General features: G+C 40.3%; 1 protein-coding gene across 1 annotated transcript in view; it reads right to left on the bottom strand.

Moving 5' to 3' along the window:
* Window positions 1-20,550, bottom strand: part of LOC133576131 (uncharacterized) — a 180,018-nt gene that overhangs the window by 65,508 nt on the left and 93,960 nt on the right. The window lies entirely within an intron of this gene.

Genomic DNA, 20,550 nt, shown 5'->3' with positions numbered 1-20,550 from the left:
TGTGTGTGTGTGTGTGCGTGTGTGCGCGCATGTGTGTGATGAGATACATGTAAGCAATAATTGAGGTGATGAAGGGTCAATGTTGGATCGCTAATGAGGTTTTTGGGGGGTCAGGAGTCAAGGTGTCCTCACATTAATGACACTTCCCTTTTTTAAACATAATCATTTTATAATGTTTTTATTCAGTTTAATAACAGTAATAATGTTGTTATATTCGCATCATTTAATTCAAAATATAAAAATGTATTAGTTTGATATTCAAATTGTTGTATTAATGTGAAAATACTATAATAAAAAATCTTACAAAATACTGTGATTACTTTTATTTGCATTCGTTATGTTTTATCTATGTTACAGATTGTTTATTAATATGCTTTGAAAAATTACAATAAGGATATGTGTATAAATAGACTTATATTTTATTATTTACAGTTCTTCTGGGAAGTATTCACAGCGCTTCACTTTTTCCACATTCTGTTATGTTACAGCCTTTTGCTGAAATGAATAAATACATTTTTGTTCTCAAAATATTACAAACAATACCCCATAATGACAATATGAAGAGGTTGTTGTTTTTGTTTGTTTTTTTTCAAATGTATTAAAAAAATGTGTACACATGTACATAAGTATTGCTTGGATTCAAATGACGTCACGTCCGGCTCATTGAATATGCGTGGTGGTCAAGCCAGCATCTGTTCTCAATGGGTACATAGGCGCCATGTCGCTTTTCTCAAAGAAAAATGCCCTGATCTTACGTGGTTTTCGACTGTACAACCGTTTAAAGGACTACTGAAATGACATTATTTTATTTAAACGGGGATAGCAGATCCATTCTATGTGTCATACTTGATCAGTTTGCGATATTGCCATATTTTTGCTTAAAGGATTTAGTATAGAACAACGACGATAAAGTTTGCAACTTTTGGTCGCTGATAAAAAAAAAGCCTTACCTGTACCGGAAGTAGCGTGACGTCACAAGTTGAAAGTCTCCTCACATTTCCCCATTGTTTACACCAGCAGCGAGAGCGATTCGGACCAAGAAAGCGACGATTAACCCATTAATTTGAGCCAGGATGTAAGATTTGTGGATGAGGAACGTGAGAATGAAGGACTAGAGTGCAGTGCAGGACGTATCTTTTTTCGCTCTGACCGTAACTTAGGTACAAGGGCTCATTGGATTCCACACTCTCTCCTTTTTCTATTGTGGATCACGGATTTGTATTTTAAACCACCTCGGATACTATATCCTCTTGAAAATGAGAGTCGAGAACGCGAAATGGACATTCACAGCGACTTTTATCTCCACGACAATACATCGGTGAAGCACTTTAGCTTCGGAGCTATCGTGATAGCATCGTGCTTAAATGCAGATAGAAACAAAAGAAATAAGCCGCTGACTGGAAGGATAGACAGAAGATCAACAATACTACCAAACTCTGGACCTGTAACTACACGGTTAATGATGTACCGCCTGACAAAGCCTAGCAATGCTGTTGCTAACGACGCCATTGAAGCTAACTTAGCTACGGGACTCGACAGAGCTATGATAAAAACATTGCTCTCCACCTAGCCAGCTCTTATCTGCTCATCAACACCGGTGCTCACCTGCGTTCCAGCGATCGACGGCGCGACGAAGGACTTCACCCGATCATCGGTGCGGTCGGGAGCTAGCGTCGGATAGCGTCTGCTAGCCAACTCAAAGTCCTCCTGGTTGTGTTGCTGTCGCCAGACGCTAATACACCGATCCCACCTACAGGTTTGTTCTTTGCAGTCTCCATTGTTAATTGAACAAATTGCAAAAGATTCACCAACACAGATGTCCAGAATACTGTGGAATTTTGCGATGTAAACAGAGCTTTTTGTATTGGATACAATGGTGACCGAATACTTCCGTTTCAACCATCGACGTCACGCGCAAACGTCATCATACCTAGACGTTTTCAACCGGAAGTTTCCCGGGAAATTTAAAATTGCACTTTATAAGTTAACCCGGCCGTATTGGCATGTGTTGCAATGTTAAGATTTCATCATTGATATATAAACTATCAGACTGCGTGGTCGGTAGTAGTGGGTTTCAGTAGGCCTTTAAATCGCGAAAAGGATAAACATTATAACAGAGTTTCTCGAGAGGTAATCCAGAAAGGCGGAAGAGTGCAAGATTTTAAGAAAGACAAGGAGAAAAGTGGCACGCACTCCAGTACAAGGGAGCAGGGCCAAAGAATGCTCGAGATTGCAGTGACGTTAAAGGTTTGTTTGATGTACTTTCAACATTTAGTGTTTCCCATTAAAGTATTATCTTGATATTATTTGTTTTTCTTAAGACACATTTTTGTCACGAGTGTTCCATAAAGCACCAACTCTGCAAGTCTAAATAAAAGAAATCAAATGTGTGCAAAAACTAAAAGAGTCAAGCTTTTAACAAAGGCAACGATCACAAATGATGCTTTCAGCACATACACAATGTTGACATCGATAGTTATATTTTGATAAAGAAAGGGAAAAACACGCTACTCGTAAACGGTGCATACAACAGCAAAGGCAGGCAACAAACATGGCAATAGACACAAAGTTAAATCATGAAATGCAACATTACCCGAGCAAATACGATGCATTTATCAGGGGGAGTCTTGCTCTTAATGTCCTTGACCCAGCCACACACAAATAAGTTTTCCAAGTTTTCATCTGTTTTGTCGTGTAAAATGATGTCTGGAGCACACAATAGTTTGACATGTCTGGGAACTCCACTGACAAATAATCCTTTATCACTCCACAAATATTTTTTGATAAAGTATAACGATATATTACATTGTATAGTTGGATTGTGTGCTAATATCGGCTTTTTGCAGGTATACAGTAAGGCCCCTTGTGTACTTAGATAGTACACGTGCTGCTTGCTGTACAACAGCCATCTTAGCTTGGTTGACCGCCACCTGTTTTTACTTCTGGGAAGAAATCACAAGCAATCCACAGACTTCACTTAAAACTTGGTTGATGCGTTTTTGAAAGCAACATGTTATGTTTGCGGGGAGAGTAAACGGCACAGACCACAAGAGGGCGTAGTAAGCTCAATGATTTTACTATATATATATATATACAGGTAAAAGCCAGTAAATTAGAATATTTTGAAAAACTTGATTTATTTCAGTAATTGCATTCAAAAGGTGTAACTTGTACATTATATGTATTCATTGCACACAGACTGATGCATTCAAATGTTTATTTCATTTAATTTTGATGATTTGAAGTGGCAACAAATGAAAATCCAAAATTCCGTGTGTCACAAAATTAGAATATTGTGTAAGGCTAATACAAAAAAGGGATTTTTAGAAATGTTGGCCAACTGAAAAGTATGAAAATGAAAAATATGAGCATGTACAATACTCAATACTTGGTTGGAGCTCCTTTTGCCTCATTTACTGCGTTAATGCGGCGTGGCATGGAGTCGATGAGTTTCTGGCACTGCTCAGGTGTTATGAGAGCCCAGGTTGCTCTGATAGTGGCCTTCAACTCTTCTGCGTTTTTGGGTCTGGCATTCTGCATCTTCCTTTTCACAATACCCCACAGATTTTCTATGGGGCTAAGGTCAGGGGAGTTGGCGGGCCAATTTAGAACAGAAATACCATGGTCCGTAAACCAGGCACGGGTAGATTTTGCGCTGTGTGCAGGCGCCAAGTCCTGTTGGAACTTGAAATCTCCATCTCCATAGAGCAGGTCAGCAGCAGGAAGCATGAAGTGCTCTAAAACTTGCTGGTAGACGGCTGCGTTGACCCTGGATCTCAGGAAACAGAGTGGACCGACACCAGCAGATGACATGGCACCCCAAACCATCACTGATGGTGGAAACTTTACACTAGACTTCAGGCAACGTGGATCCTGTGCCTCTCCTGTCTTCCTCCAGACTCTGGGACCTCGATTTCCAAAGGAAATGCAAAATTTGCATGGTTGGGTGATGGTTTGGGGTGCCATGTCATCTGCTGGTGTCGGTCCACTCTGTTTCCTGAGATCCAGGGTCAACGCAGCCGTCTACCAGCAAGTTTTAGAGCACTTCATGCTTCCTGCTGCTGACCTGCTCTATGGAGATGGAGATTTCAAGTTCCAACAGGACTTGGCGCCTGCACACAGCGCAAAATCTACCCGTGCCTGGTTTACGGACCATGGTATTTCTGTTCTAAATTGGCCCGCCAACTCCCCTGACCTTAGCCCCATAGAAAATCTGTGGGGTATTGTGAAAAGGAAGATGCAGAATGCCAGACCCAAAAACGCAGAAGAGTTGAAGGCCACTATCAGAGCAACCTGGGCTCTCATAACACCTGAGCAGTGCCAGAAACTCATCGACTCCATGCCACGCCGCATTAACGCAGTAATTGAGGCAAAAGGAGCTCCAACCAAGTATTGAGTATTGTACATGCTCATATTTTTCATTTTCATACTTTTCAGTTGGCCAACATTTCTAAAAATCCCTTTTTTGTATTAGCCTTACACAATATTCTAATTTTGTGACACACGGAATTTTGGATTTTCATTTGTTGCCACTTCAAATCATCAAAATTAAATGAAATAAACATTTGAATGCATCAGTCTGTGTGCAATGAATAAATATAATGTACAAGTTACACCTTTTGAATGCAATTACTGAAATAAATCAAGTTTTTCAAAATATTCTAATTTACTGGCTTTTACCTGTATGTGTATATATATATATATATATATATATATATATATATATATATATATATATATATATATATATATATATATATAATAACGAAACAATAATAATATAATCTAACATGGGTATGGAGTGTGACAAATCCAAAAGGGGTGTATGGTGTGAGGATATGTGTAGGAATTAATGAGCGCGTTACCGGGAGTTGAGTGAGAAGCAGGAAGTCCCGGAGGGGAATGGCAGGCTCGAATGTCCGTTGGACAGGCAGGTTGTCGGGGAGTATAGCGAGGCATCAAAAGGGTCCGTGTCCAAGCAGGGGTCGAGGATCGAGGGAGGCAGTCCAAAGTCCAGAGGGAAGTCAAGGCACACAGCTCGATCACGGGAGACACGGGAAGTACTGCGGGAAACACAAGGGACATAAGACACGGGAACTGGGAAAACACGGAGAGAGATCAAGTACGCGGGAGAGAAGCCAGAGACGGGATGATTACTACGGGATCTCGTTGCTTCTCTCCAGCCCCCGACCGCTTGCTTGCCCATGGACTGCCTTCTTGCTTTGCCCCTCTGGTCTGACGAAAGATTATCTCAACACTCACGGTAACACACACATTAATTCCTACACATAGTCTCACATCATACACCCCCCCTTGGATTTTTGTCACACTCCATTTTCTTGTTGATTATATTATTATTGTTTGATTATTATGTATATAGTGTATATATCAAACAAAGGACCCAGATTTCCCTCACCCAGACGCGGGTCACCGGGGCCCCCCTCTGGAGCCAGGCCCGGAGGTGGGGCACGATGGCGAGCGCCTCGTGGCCGGGCCACATTGCCTCTTCACAGACCGAAGAGGCAACGTGGGTCCCCCCTCCAATGGGCTCACCACCCATAGCAGGGGCCATAGAGGTCGGGTGCAATGTGAGCTGGGCATCAGCCAAAGGCAGGTCACTTGGCGGTCCGATTCTCGGCTACATAAGCTAGCTCTTGGGACGTGGAATGTCACCACGGTGGGGGAGAAGGACCCTGAGCTAGTGCGCGAGGTGGAGAAGTTCCGGCTAGATTTAGTCGGACTCACTTTGACGCACAGCAAGGGCTCTGGAACCAGTTCTCTCGAGAGGGGCTGGACTTTCTTCCACTCTGGCGTTGCCAGCAGTGAGAGGCGACGGGCTGGGGTGGCAATTCTTATTGCCCCCCGGCTCAAAGCCTGCACGTTGGAGTTCAACCCAGTGGACGAGAGGGTAGCTTCCCTCCGCCTTCGGGAGGGGGGACGGGTCCTGAATGTTGTTTGCGCTTTCGCGCCAAATGGCAGCTCACAGTACCCACCCTTCTTGGATTCACTCAAGGGAGTACTGGAGAGTGCTCCCCCGGTGTGATTCCCTCGTTCTACTGGGGGACTTCAACGCTCATGTTGGCAACGACAGTGAAATCTGGGGAGGCGTGATTGGGAAGAATGGCCGCCTGGATCTGAACCCGAGTGATGTTTTGTTAACGGACTTTTGTGCTCGTCACAGATTGTCCATAACAAACACCATGTTCAAACATAAGGCTGTCCATATGTGCACTTGGCACCAGGACACCCTAAGCCGCAGTTCCATGATCGACTTTGTAGTTGTGTCATCGGATTTGCGGTCTCATGTTTTGGACACTCGGGTGAAGAGAGGGACGGAACTTTCCACCGATCACCATCTGGTGGTGAGTTGGCTCCGAAGGTGGGGTAGGATGCCTGTGAGATCTGGGAGACCCACACGCATTGTGAGGGTTCGCTGGAAACGTCTAGGAGAGTCTCGAGAGTTTCAATTTCCGCCTTCAGAAAAACTTTGAACATGGCACGAGGGAGACACTGGACATTGAGTTCGAGTAGACCATGTTCCATGTTTCTATTGTCAAGGCAGTCGATCAAAGCTGTGGCCGCAAGGTGGTTGGTGCTTTGTCGTGGTGGTAATCCCAGAATCAGCTGGTGGACACTGAAGAAGGAGTTCTAACATGTCCTTTTGGCTCATGGGACAAAGTGCCTCACAGCTTTGGCAGTTGCAGAGGAAAAAACTCGGACATGACAGGAGTTTGGGGAAGCCACGGAAAACGACTTCCGGATGGCATCGAAGCGATTCTGGACCACCATCCGCCACCTCAGGTGCGGGAAGCAGTGCACTGTAAACACTGTATAAGGTGGGGATGCTGTGCTGGTGACCTTGTCTCGAAATGTTGTGGATCAGTGAAGGGAATAGTTTGAAGACCTACACATCTTATTATGAGGAAGCAGTGCCTGGGAAATTGGTGGTGCGCTCTCCCCACTGAATTTGCACACTCACAGCTGCGATGTGCAATACCACTGATTTTATTTCCGATCCAAGAAAATTCAGGCTGGTTTGGGCCATACAGATCCGATATCATTTTTTTGTGCAACCATATTTAAAGTGTCTGCTAAAATAAATAAAAAAAAGACATGTGGGGTACTTCCCTTGTTGCCTTATTTGTATTTGACTGCACAAAATGCAGCCGGACCAGAGCAGGAGGGCACAGAAAGAGTAAAAAAAGGAAGACAGAGGGGGAAATGGCAGGGACAGGAGGGGGACAAAACAGAGAGACAACAACAACAAAAACAACAACAAAACAACATCAGCAAACACCATATGTACAAATATGATGTGAAAAATGACAGCAAAGAAGCAGTTAATAATAATAATAATAATGGATTAGATTTATATAGCGCTTTTTTAGACACTCAAAATGCTTCACAGAGAAGTAGGAACCCATCCCATTGTAAGCTACATATGTAGCCACAGCTGCCCTGGGGTAGACTGACGAAAGCGTGACTGCCAGTGTGCGCCTATGGCCCCTCCGACCACCATCATTCACCATTTTTTAATCGATAATTTTTTAATGCATTCTAAACACTATCCATCCATCCATCCATTTTCTACCGCTTGTCCCTTTAAAAGTCCGCTTACAGCAAAGCCAATGGGAGCTCCACTATTTCGCCCATAAAATCAGACATATAACCATTCAGAAAGCTCCAACAATGCTTAATTTACATTTTGTGATTTGAACATTAACCAAGTATTAGAGTTATTGTTATTATAAGAACTGACGCGTGCCAATTTAGTGTTGCAATCAAACTATCCCCAGGTGCATGTCTTTAGAGGTGGGAGGAAGCCGGAGTACCGTCGACATGTTTTTCATAATAAATGTGAACGATAGGCAAAATTCCCCCAAAAAGTTCAGTTCCCCTTTGAGATAGCACTACATATTATAGGCATAGTAAGGTAGTAGTACTCCATAAATACTGTACTAGATTAAATTACTACCATGGCAGACTGTTGTGATGTCCTGCACCGTGAAAATGGAAATTATAGACATTTAATGTTTATGGACATTGTAAAACACATTTTATCTTTTAGGCTTTATGACATTTATGCTCTTAATCTGTGCTTAAAGGCCTACTGAAACCCACTACTACCGACCACGCAGTCTGATAGTTTATATATCAATGATGAAATCTTAACATTGCAACACATGCCAATACGGCCTTAGCTTACTAAAGTGCAATTTTAAATTTTGCGCGAAATATCCTGCTGAAAACGTCTCGGTATGATGACGCCTGCGCGTGACGTCGCGGATTGTAGAGGACATTTTGGGACAGCATGGTGGCCAGCTATTAAGTCGTCTGTTTTCATCGCAAAATTCCACAGTATTCTGGACATCTGTGTTGGTGAATCTTTTGCAATTTGTTCAATGAACAATGGAGACAGCAAAGAAGAAAGCTGTAGATGGGAAGCGGTGTATTGCGGCAGGTGTTGTACCGGATAACGCACCCCCGCCGTAGAATGCACCCCTTGACTGTTGTGCCGGATAATACAGCCGGTGTTTAATTGTTTTCATTCCCGGAAGATGACAGTCAAGCTTTACCATTGGCCTGTGGAGAACTGGGACAACAGAGACTCTTACCAGGAGGACTTTGAGTTCGATGCGCAGACGCGGTACCGTGAGTACGCATGCAGCTGCGGCTTCCAAACATTTGATCGCTTGCCCGTATGTGCGTGCCGCTATGTGCATGTCACGTACGTAACTTTGGGGACTTTGGGGAAATATATGTGCTGTATGAACTCTGGGGAGGTGTGTCAGTTTGTCAATTAGTACTAATGTTGTGCATGTAAAACATTACAGTTTGTACACTCAGCAGGAAATACTTTTATTTTCATCTTAAAATATCACATTAATGAGACAAAAGTAGTAGCAGGTTTGATTGATTTAAACTTTTATGAGTAGATTGCACACTACTAATGTGGATAAATGTTTGTCTAGAAAAAACTGACATGCAAAAGAATATTGACAAAATATTGACGTATGTGAAAAGCCCTCATAAGACACTTTAATAAGAACTATGACCTAATGTGATTTGTTGCAAAATGTTTTTTGACCTGCTCACCGATAACCTCTGTCCTATCCGAATTGTTTGACATTGTTGCAAGCCTGACATTTGACCTACAACTGTGACTGAGACAAGTGCAATACGAGTCCCATGGTGATGAGAGTTTATTATAAACCATTATAGTAATGATAATATTAATAATAAAAATTATAGCATTATATTTATAATAATAATCATTACTTTAATGTTAATATTATTTTCTTATAGTAGTAAAACATTGTATAATCGTTATTTCAATATAATGTATGTATAATGTAGTATAATATAACATGGTGTACATATTTATATATAATATAATATTAGTATTAATATTGTTTTCATTATAATAATTAAAATAAAATTAAAAAAATTCACAAATTCAAATTCAAAATAAACAATGATTTGTTTTGGTATTAAAATTGTTGTCATATTTTTTTGAATGTATGGAAAATACAACCAACACCTATTACGGTTGTGTTGGTCTGGAATCCCAGGATACAGAGACAGCAAGCACAGTGCAGGTAAACAATGTATTTGATGACAAAAACCAAAAAGCACCAACACGGGTGAGTAGACCTTACAGGTCCAAGAGACACAACAGCAAAGCAGCATGGAGGTAGAAGGCTGGAAAGTCAAGCAAAGCAATATTGCAGATCCTCTGGACAGGGCTGGCAAAAGAAGCCTCCTGATTAATGATTGCTAGCAGGTGAGTATCCAAATTACGAGCTGGGGTCAGGTGTGCAAGCCAAAAGTAATGTGGTTGAGAAACAGAAAGGAGAAATAAAAACAAAAGGGCTGGTGAGGAGATAATGCAAAAATCAGGAAACTTAGTTTTCAGAAATCTTTTGTCACTCCTTAATTAGCCCAAATCAGCCTCAGGTGTCCGCTTCTTGGCTGGGTTGAAAGCTAGAAGCTGTAGTCTTTTATCAAGCGGGCATTTTGGAACGAGTTGCCCACTGTGAAAGGAATGTAGCGTCCCTCCACCGCACAGCCTCTGACACCACAATATATATATATATATATATATATATATATATATATATATATATATATATATATATATATATATATATATATATATATACATATATATATATATATATATATATATATATATATATATATATGTATATATATATATATATATACAGTGTTGGGTTAGTTACTGAAAAACAGTAACTAGTTATAGTTACTAGTTACTTCATTTCAAAAGTAACTCAGTTACTAACTCAGTTACTTACACCAAAAAGTAATGCGTTACTGTGAAAAGTAACTATTTAGTTACTTCTTTTTTTCTTCTTTTTTTTTTAAAGCTCCAATTAATGCCCTTTTAGCCTTTATTTCAGTACTGTTATTGCACTGGAGAATAATACAATCTGTTGATCAACTTGACATACATTTGTATCACTGAACTCTGCTAAGCAATGTGGTCGACATACAACACACAAAGACAAAGATATGTTACAAAGGCCAATTTGTTTCTGGCCAGAACAAATTGACAAAACTATTTTAAATAGCTGCAACATAACATACATAAGTAACAAACAGCATAATAACAGCATAGCTGTAAAGCAAGAAAGGCACACACTACATACACAAAGCCTAACCAGGCATTTTTTCCTCAAGAAATTCTGACACAAAATCATGTCTGAAGCCCAGAACACTCTACACATTTCCCCAGTTTTAGTTTAGAGATAAGGAAAGATTGGCCTGGCCCACTAGCATCCCTCTTTATGATTGACAGAGTGTGTGTACCTTCAGTTCTGAAAGATGAGCAGAGGCAGAGTTAATCCTTACGTGGTGAAGTGTCATTGGAGTCTCTGTCTCTCTTTACTAGCTTCGTCGAAGCATGTTGCTATGTAGCTTGTTTCAGCAGATTTGAATTGCTGTTTTGGGCAGTAGATGGGATCTTTGATCCAAAGCACAATTTACATTTAACTAAATTGTTATTTTCTTTGTGCTCGACAAAAGAAAAGTAGTGAAAATATCTCCATGTTAGCAAACTCGACTTCTGGCTCCGCCATGATCAGACACGCCCCCCTCCCCCCTCTCCTCCCTCCACACACTCACACTCACACTCACACACAGAGCGCGTGTCTCTCTCTCTTCTCCGGCTTGTGACACAAGAAGAATCAGAACGATGACACAGCAGCCCTCCGATAAAACACACTTTATACTACAAAAAAAGTAACGTAAAATACTTTGTAACGCGTTAGTCCCAACACTGTATATATATATATATATATATATATATATATATATATACACACGACTGCTGGTGACCGGTACTATGGATGCCGAGTGGATATGGTTAATAATGTGAGAGTCCAGTCCATAGTGGGGCAAGTGGGGGACGCGTTATCGTTTTTGTGTATTTATTTATTTATATTTATTTATCTTAGTACCATGTTCTTATGTTATTTATGTGTCATTATGAATTTGCACTAAATGACTTTGCTTGCAATTGTGTTGTACAATGTACAATGACAATAAAGATATATTCATTCATCCATTCATTCATTCATTTAATCTCCTTTCTAATGAGTTGAATTTTCTTAGTAAAGAATTTCATAAAGTCATCAGCCGAGAGGGAGGAGCTACTGGGGGGAGTCCCTTGTTGGATTATCCTGCATTATCCTTTCCATCCTTACCCTTTCCATCCTTTGTAACTGAGCTACTGTGTGGAACAATTTCCCTTGTGGATCAATAAAGTTTGTCTAAGTCTAAGTCTAAGTCAGCAATGCTACTGTACTGAATATATATATATATATATATATATATATATATATATATATATATATATATATATTGCCCTTTAGTGTATATCACCCTAATTCTACAGTCTCAAGGTTGGCAAGTATGAGGAAGAAAGAGAGGAAATAAGTGTAAGAAAACAAGAGACGCTGTCAAAAGGTTGGGATCATTTTAAAGTAAAAATAGCAGCAACGTGGTGCAATGTTTACATGGTCAGTGGGAGCTGGCATGTAACAACAGCACTGCACTGTTGACACAGCAAAATAACAGGAAAGAACCCTGCATATTTGCACAGCAGCAAACCAGCAAAAACAAGGAAAATGTCTATGTTTGTAATTAACACCATCGTATATGTTTGACTGGCATTACAGTGTGAATGTTTTATTCAAACACACAGGAGCATTCACAGTTTGTATAATGCTAATGTTGTGGTTGGGAGGAGAATTAAAAATAAGTGAACCAGCAGTAAAAAAACGCAATTGAACACTTTTCACTTAGAGACTGCCATGCTGGTGACAAATCAATCAATCAATCAATCAATGTTTATTTATATAGCCCTAAATCACAAGTGTCTCAAAGGGCTGCACAAACCACAACGACATCCTCGGTACAAAGCCCACATAAGGGCAAGGAAAAACTCACCCCAGTGGGACGTCGATGTGAATGACTATGAGAAACCTTGGAGAGGACCGCATATGTGGGTAACCCCCCCCCCTCTAGGGGAAACCGAATGCAATGGATGTCGAGTGGGTCTGACATAATATTGTGAGAGTCCAGTCCATAGTGGATCCAACATAATAGTAAGAGTCCAGTCCATAGTGGGGCCAGCAGGACACCATCCCGAGCGGAGACGGGTCAGCAGCGCAGAGATGTTCCCAACCGATGCACAGGCGAACGGTCCACCCCGGGTCCCGACTCTGGACAGCCAGCACTTCATCCATGGCCACCGGACCTGTGCCCCCCCCCCCCCTCCCCCCCTCCACAAGGGAGAGGGGAGCAGAGGAGAAAAGAAAAGAAACGGCAGATCAACTGGTCTAAAAGGGGGGTCTATTTAAAGGCTAGAGTATACAAATGAGTTTTAAGATGGGACTTAAATGCTTCTACTGAGGTAGCATCTCTAATTGTTACCGGGAGGGCATTCCATAGTACTGGAGCCCCAATAGAAAACGCTCTATAGCCCGCAGACTTTTTTTGGGCTCTGGGAATCACTAATAAGCCGGAGTTCTTTGAACGCAGATTTCTTGCCGGGACGTATGGTACAATATAATCAGCAAGATAGGATGGAGCTACACCGTGTAGTATTTTATACGTAAGTAGTAAAACCTTAAAGTCGCATCTTAAGTGCACAGGAAGCCAGTGCAGGTGAGCCAGTATAGGCGTAATATGATCAAACTATGATCAAATAGTGAAATGGCATGGCAGTACAGAGTGTTTGCTATCTTTTTAATGCGCTCTTACATTATCTGTCTCATCTGCATTTTTCTGCTTTTTTATTGAACATTCTGTAGAATTGCTAGCACCTTTACATACCACATTTACATACCAATGGTGACAAGCTGGCCTGGACTAATCCATCCATGTGGCTGGTTGTAGGTTGGAAAGCCAAATAGCTGCTTTTTGGGGTTCTATTGTTAACACTAGAATTACCCCTGCAATTTCTAGAAGGCAGCCAGCAATTAGTCCACCACATCGAAATGTGGTGGACCACACAAATGCTCGAATTTTGGTATGCTTGAATAGAGGGAAACTTCAGAAATCTACTGAGAGTTCTCGTCTTGTTATAAATATTAGCTGTAAAATATTATTATTACAGTAGCTGTAAATATATCTGATCTGATTAGAAATTATATTTCTTATGTAGTCCATATTCAAGTTCCCTGTTTAGTGTATTCCTGTTTTATTAGATAGCGCTTTTGTTTTCTTTAAAATGTGCTTGTAAAATGTAAACCTTTTTCTCAAAATATTCCTACGGTAAATAATTGTTGCACAATGACAACCTTTTTCACACATTACAAACAAAAAAACCCGACTCTTCTTCTACAATATTTTCACAACATTTTTACACAACACAACACTTTGATCATGTAGAATGGCATAAAATTATCTTGTAAAATGTAAACTTTTTTTCTCAAAATATTACTACAGTGCATACCGTATTTCTCACACGATAAGGCGCAATTAAAATCCTCTAATTTTCTCAAAAATCGACAGTGCGCCTTATAACCCGGTGCTCCTAATGTATCATTTTGGTTGTGCTTACCGACCTCGAAGCTATTTTATTTGATACAAGGTGTAAAGATAAGTGTGACAAGTAGATAGCAGTCACACATAAGAGACACGTGTTGACTGCAATATGACGCCAGTAAACAACACCAAAACTTTAAATGTTCCATTGAAAATATAGAGCATGGCACACTGTGCTCAAAAATCTGTCAAAATGTTTTAGTACAACTTTGGTAAGCTATGATGGATTGTCGGAACATTACGGCTACTGCAGTCAGACGTGCTGTGCTTCAACATACAAGTATTATTATGGTGTGTGCTTAAGGACCGCAAAATGGCACCTATTAGCAGACATTTTATCTGCCGTTTTGTTTTGCAATATTATGCAAAACCAAATGTTCTTACCTTCTGGTACCTGCTGATGTGTATTTGGGATCTGCATGAGTCTTGAAAATGTGCGCGCATCCGCCTATGTAGTCCGTGCTAACGCCTTAGTCGATACGCTTTTTATTTGTCTCTATCTTCTTGTTATGGGGCAATCATCCTCAGCTGTTGCCATTTCTAATACAAAGTAGTGTAAAGTTCTTTCTTATATCTGTTAGTAGACTTGCTGTGGAAGCGCTAAAAACTACCGGTGTAATGGTTTTACATAATTCACCCACAGAACTTTAATTATTAGAGGGTTCTGGTCGGACGTTTTTTCACGGGACACATTTCCAGCGTTGATGTTGCATTATTGAGCCATGGATTGATTGATTGATTGATTGATTGAGACTTTTATTAGTAGGTTGCACAGTGAAGTGCATAATCTGTACAATTGACCACTAAATGGTAACACCCGAATAAGTTTTTCAACTTGTTTAAGTCGGGGTCCACTTAAATTGATTCATGATACAGATATATACTATCATATATACTATCATCATAATACAGTCATCACACAAGATAATCATCAGGGTGTATACATTGAATTATTTACATTATTTACAATTCGGGGTGTGGAGGGGGGGGGGGGGGGGGGGTAGGTTTGGTTGTTATCATCAGTCATCAACAATTGAGAACAGAGAAATGGATATTGAAACAGTGTAGGTCTGACTTGGTAGGATATGTACAGCAAGTAGTGGACATAGAGAGAGAGAGAGAGAGAGAGAGATCAGAAGGCATAAGAAAAGTATCTACATTTGATTGTTTACATTTGATTATTAACAACAATCCGGGGAGGGTGTTAGTTTAGGGTTGTAGCTGCCTGGAGGTGTACTTTTATTGCGGTTTTGAAGGAGGATAGAGATGCCCTTTCTTTTATACCTGTTGGGAGCACATTCCACATTGATGTGGCATAGAAAGAGAATGAGTTAAGACCTTTGTTAGATCGGAATCTGGGTTTAACATGGTTAGTAGAGCTCCCCCTGGTGTTGTGGTTATGGCGGTCATTAGGAAGTAGGAAGTAGTTTGACATGTACTTCGGTATCAGGGAGGTGTAGCGGATTTTATAGACTAGGCTCAGTGCAAGTTGTTTTACTCTGTCCTCCACCCTGAACCAGCCCACTTTGGAGAAGTGGGTAGGAGTGAGGTGGAATCTGGGGTGGAGGTCTAGAAGTAATCTGACTAGCTTGATCTGGGATGTTTGGAGTCTAGATTTGAGGGTTTTGGAGGTGCTAGGGTACCAGGAGGTGCATGCGTAATCGAAAAAGGGTTCAACGAGAGTTCCCGCCATGGATGAGGAGATGGTGCTGCGTTATTGATTTAAGTAAAGTCTGAGTGTCATTAAAACAATTAGCTACATCTGTTGACACTTGGACAGCACGGTGGGACAAGGGTTAGTGCATGTGCCTCACAATATGAAGGTCCTGAGTTCAATCCTGGGCTCGGGATCTTTCTGTGTGGAGTTTGCATGTTCTCCCTGTGACTGCGTGGGTTCCCTCCGGGTACTCCGGCTTCCTCCCACCTCCAAAGACATGCACCTGGGGATAGGTTGATTGGCAACACTAAATTGGCCCTAGTGTGTGAATGTGGGTGTAAATGTTGTCTGTCTATCTGTGTTGGCCCTGTGATGAGGTGGCGACTTGTCCAGGGTGTACCCCGCCTTACGCCCGATTACAGCTGAGATAGGCTCCAGCACCCCCCGCGACCCCAAAAGGGACAAGCGGTAGAAAATGGATAGATGGATGTTGACATTTCTTCCTCTCTCGTCCTTGCACGCCACACCAGTACAACTACATGATGGGGAGAAGACGCTGTTGAAGGTGAGCCACGTAAATAAGACCGCACACAAAACGACGCATCCTGAAGCGACGGTCAGAAAGCACATTGAAGATGAATTGTAAAACATAATTATGCAAAATTCTGACCAAAGAACCACCATTACATGTTATGTAGACCACTAGGAAGTGTTTTATATTTAGAAAATATGACCCCTTTAAGGCGCCTTATAATACGGTGCACCTTTTGTATTAAAAAAGACCCGGATAGACCTGCTCATCGGCAGTGTGCCTTAGATTCCACTGTGCCCTATTGTCCAGGAAAATATGGTAATTCTTGTACCGTGACATTTTTTTCCCTCACAATATTGCTAACTTTTTTCTTAAAAAAGGAAATTTTCATAAGACTGTATATTTACATAATTACAGAAAAAGAATTACATATTTATGTCTTGTAAATTATTGTATTTATTTTTCTCTGAATATTCCCTAAACTATTTTCACACAATATTGCAACTTTTTTCTAAAAAAAAAAACAAATAGAACCTTTTTTCCAAAATATATAGGAGGGATGCATATGACGTCACATCTGTTTTTCTTCTTCGCGGCTTAATTCACACGGTGGTCAAGCTGTTCTTGGGTGTTTTAGTCGTTCAAATAGAGAGATAGGAAAGAGTTTTCATAGAGTCCTGAAATAAGTCGTTCATAAAGGTAATAAAGTCAGGGAAAAAACAAAAGAAGGAAATGGCTCTTACAATACCACTGTTATCGTCTTGTGGAAAACAATCGGACTATGCTCGTGTCTGCAGTGATCACTTTGTAAAATGTTTATTTTTGAACATTTAATTTGTTTGAGAAAATTTCTGTGATGCAATTGAGTTTATTCTCAACTATATTGGTAGTGTTTGAGTGCTTGTCTTGGGCTGCTTTTGTATGTGTGCACACGCTTCTTGTGTGTACATGTTGACAAGGCAGGCTGATTGATCACTTTATTCACTTTATTTTAATTACATAAACTTTGTAATTGTGAAAAATATAGACACTTGTCAAACAAATGTGTTCTGCTAAACCACTCAATGTAACAGTGGGGTTATTGTTGTATTTTTTGCTTTGAAAAAAACTTAACTGTGAGGAAGTTACAAATGATGAATACCTTGATTAAATGGAACAGATGAAAGTTGAATGAGTGTATGTTTGATACATGTCCTCTTTCTGCTTAGTAAGACTGATGGACAGACGTGAACTGTGCTGTGTTTAATCATTTATCCTGTCTACAGGAAGAGTATCTAAGCTGTTTATATGGTGCCAGCTGGTACCTGCAACTTTAATTAGATGTTTTTATTTTGTTTTGTTTTGGGTAAGATGTTTCTACAACTGGGACTGGGCTCATTGGGGCGCAGCATAGTCAGACACGAAGCTCTCCGTGCAACCGCATGCCTCCTCTGGCTGGCCAAATCTGGTGGAAATCAAATTGGGCAATTGGATTTTCTGGAAAAGGTAGTGAACCTTCTGCAGGTTCACATACAGAAACTTTGTTGCAACTTTCTCTGTTTAGTCAGGTTTGATGCCTTGGTGCAGTGCCAGAGCAGAGGACCACATTGAACAATACATTCTCTACCGTATGTATTTGTTTATTTAGAGTGGTTTAGACATTTTGAGGTGGAAAAAGTAGCAGTAGTTTTGTTGACTTTGAAAGTGTCAGTCAGTATACACTACTATCATCACAATATGTTTATTTCTCTCTTAATAAAACACAGTTGATTCAACTGGGCAAACAACTTAAATTCGACTATGAACATTCTTAGTTGAAGACAGCCCTAATTATATGTATGAATACATACACATTTTTACTTAATTTTTATTTATTTATTTTTCATTTACTGGAATGCATATAAATTAGGGCTGTCAAGCAATTTAAATATTTAATCACGATTAATCACACATTGTTCATAGTTAACTTGAAATTAATTGCGATAATATATTTATATATATAAAATTTATGTAGTCCCCTCCCACTCTCCATGACTGAGGTTGCCAGATACGCAGCCAAATCCGAGTCCTACTCCAAGGAACGTCAAATGGCAATCGACGAGTCCTACGCTGTAGGTTTCTCTTGTTTATGCGACTTGCAAGATGGTTTACTAAGCAATTATGCCACATTTTGCTGATGTCCATTAGCCAAATGTATTTGTAAAGTTATACATATTTTTGTCGGGAGTCGGGACAGATTGTTGGCATTACCCTGCTAAAATGTCTAGTTTGACCGCACGGACCACCGTTGAAAAAAATATTTATAATAATATACTATATATTGCATAGGCCAACTTTGATGGCAAGCCAAGGCCAACAGTAAAATTATCGCCACATTTCGTTCAGCATAACTCCATGTTGCATACAACCTGACACACTGCACACTCTTCCATGTACGCACATCACCATCTTTCAGTGCAGCGTGCAATTCTACGAGCCAACCAACGTTACACAAAAACTACGTTATGCATAAATCATATAGCCTACTGCTATGTCAATACACAAAGTAAAAAATCATTAAATGTAATGCAATATATTGTGCCAAGCAAATACCACCCCATATGTGCCAGAAACCTCAATTAGCCATGCTCATTTCCTCGCTGCTTGGCACTCAGCATCAAGGGTTGGAATTGGGGGTTAAATCACCAAAAATTATTCCCGGGCGCGGCCACCGCTGCTGTTCACTGCTCCCCTTACCTCCCAGGGGGTGATCAAGGGTGATTGGTCAAATGCAGAGAACAATTTTGCCACACCTATTGTGTGTGTGTGACAATCATTGGTACTTTAACTTTAACTTTTTAATGTTGGAACGCATTTCCTCAGCGCATCAGCATATTGAGAACGAAATAGGCACTGACACTACCCATATCCACATAGGTTTTATTTGTCGAAAATATATTTTGCCCTGTCAGTTGGATGACACATCGACATATAGGCTAACGGGCATATATTTCCCCCGTGTATCATTAACAGGGCTAGCATGCTAAGCATTAGACTAGTGTGATGGTGCATCACTCCTAAGCATTCATTGCACGAACATACTAGCTTTGTTAGACAAGATCATAGACTGTATTGGACAATATAGTTTACATACAAAATGTCCATTTCCATTCATTACAAGTAATAAGAAAATGTAAATGCCTGACTTACCTATCAAGGAGGAAATTAGCAAGTTTGGCATTAGATGAAAAAATCTTCTCCGCCTTCAATCGTCTCCATCTTTCAAAGGCATCCCCGATACAAATCCTTGTTTTGTTCCTGGCTTTGTCATGAATAAGTTGAGAATCGTAACGACGCCTTTTCAGATTTACTAAGGTCTGACATGCTTAGTTACTTTACCAGTGGCAGTAGCTCGACGAAGAGGGCAGTGCGTAACTGGCAACATGGATGTGACACACTCAGGGACTTTCTAATTGGTCAAACAGTGGAGGGCGGGGCATCGAAATGAAAACAATAACAATATTTCGGGGCTGTAAATCTAATTTTGAAATAAGCATATCGGCTGAACTACCGTTATCAGTTATAAAGGTATTCAAAAAGAACATTAATTATTAATGCCTTTTGACATATCATGACCATTTAATGATAACTCGACACTAAATTATTACATATGGCACATTTAATTTAGTTTATAATACAGTTATTAAATGTACCATAAACAAATTTTAAGTTTTTAAGACTATGACTGCAAAATGTTTATCAAGCATTATGTTTTTTAAACAGCTCAACAGAAAATGCACATAAACACATTTTTAATGACAATAAAGAAAAAGACCTGCAGTGTATTGGGTTTCTTTCGGAATAATTACAATTTGTGCTATAGGAGCACTTGCATTCAGAGGCGAGGAGCTACACTTCTATGTTTAGATACGAGTTCCATGCAAAAATAACACAACATGTCAATTGTTACAAATATGGTTGAATGTCAACGATTTTTGGTAATGTAATATGTGACATTTCTACCTGTATAAATGCTTCTGATATTCTGCACATGACGTGTTGTACAGGTACATGGTATTCCGGTATTTCGGTATTATCTTCGACCCAACTCTCTCATTTGAGTTACACATTAAGAGTGTTACTAAAACAGCCTTCTTTCATCTCCGTCATATCGCTAAAATTCATCCCATTTTGTCCACCACCGACGCTGAGATTATTATTCATGCGTTCATTATGTCTCGTCTCGATTACTGTAATGTATTATTTCCAGGCCTTCCTATGTCTAGGTTGAGTTTTTTTCTTGCCCTGATGTTGGATCTGGGATGTC

Source organism: Nerophis lumbriciformis, linkage group LG34 (assembly GCF_033978685.3).
Source record: "Nerophis lumbriciformis linkage group LG34, RoL_Nlum_v2.1, whole genome shotgun sequence".
Taxonomy (NCBI): domain Eukaryota; kingdom Metazoa; phylum Chordata; class Actinopteri; order Syngnathiformes; family Syngnathidae; genus Nerophis; species Nerophis lumbriciformis.
The sequence above is the reverse complement of the archived record's forward strand: the minus strand, read 5'-3'. Positions and strand labels throughout refer to the sequence as shown.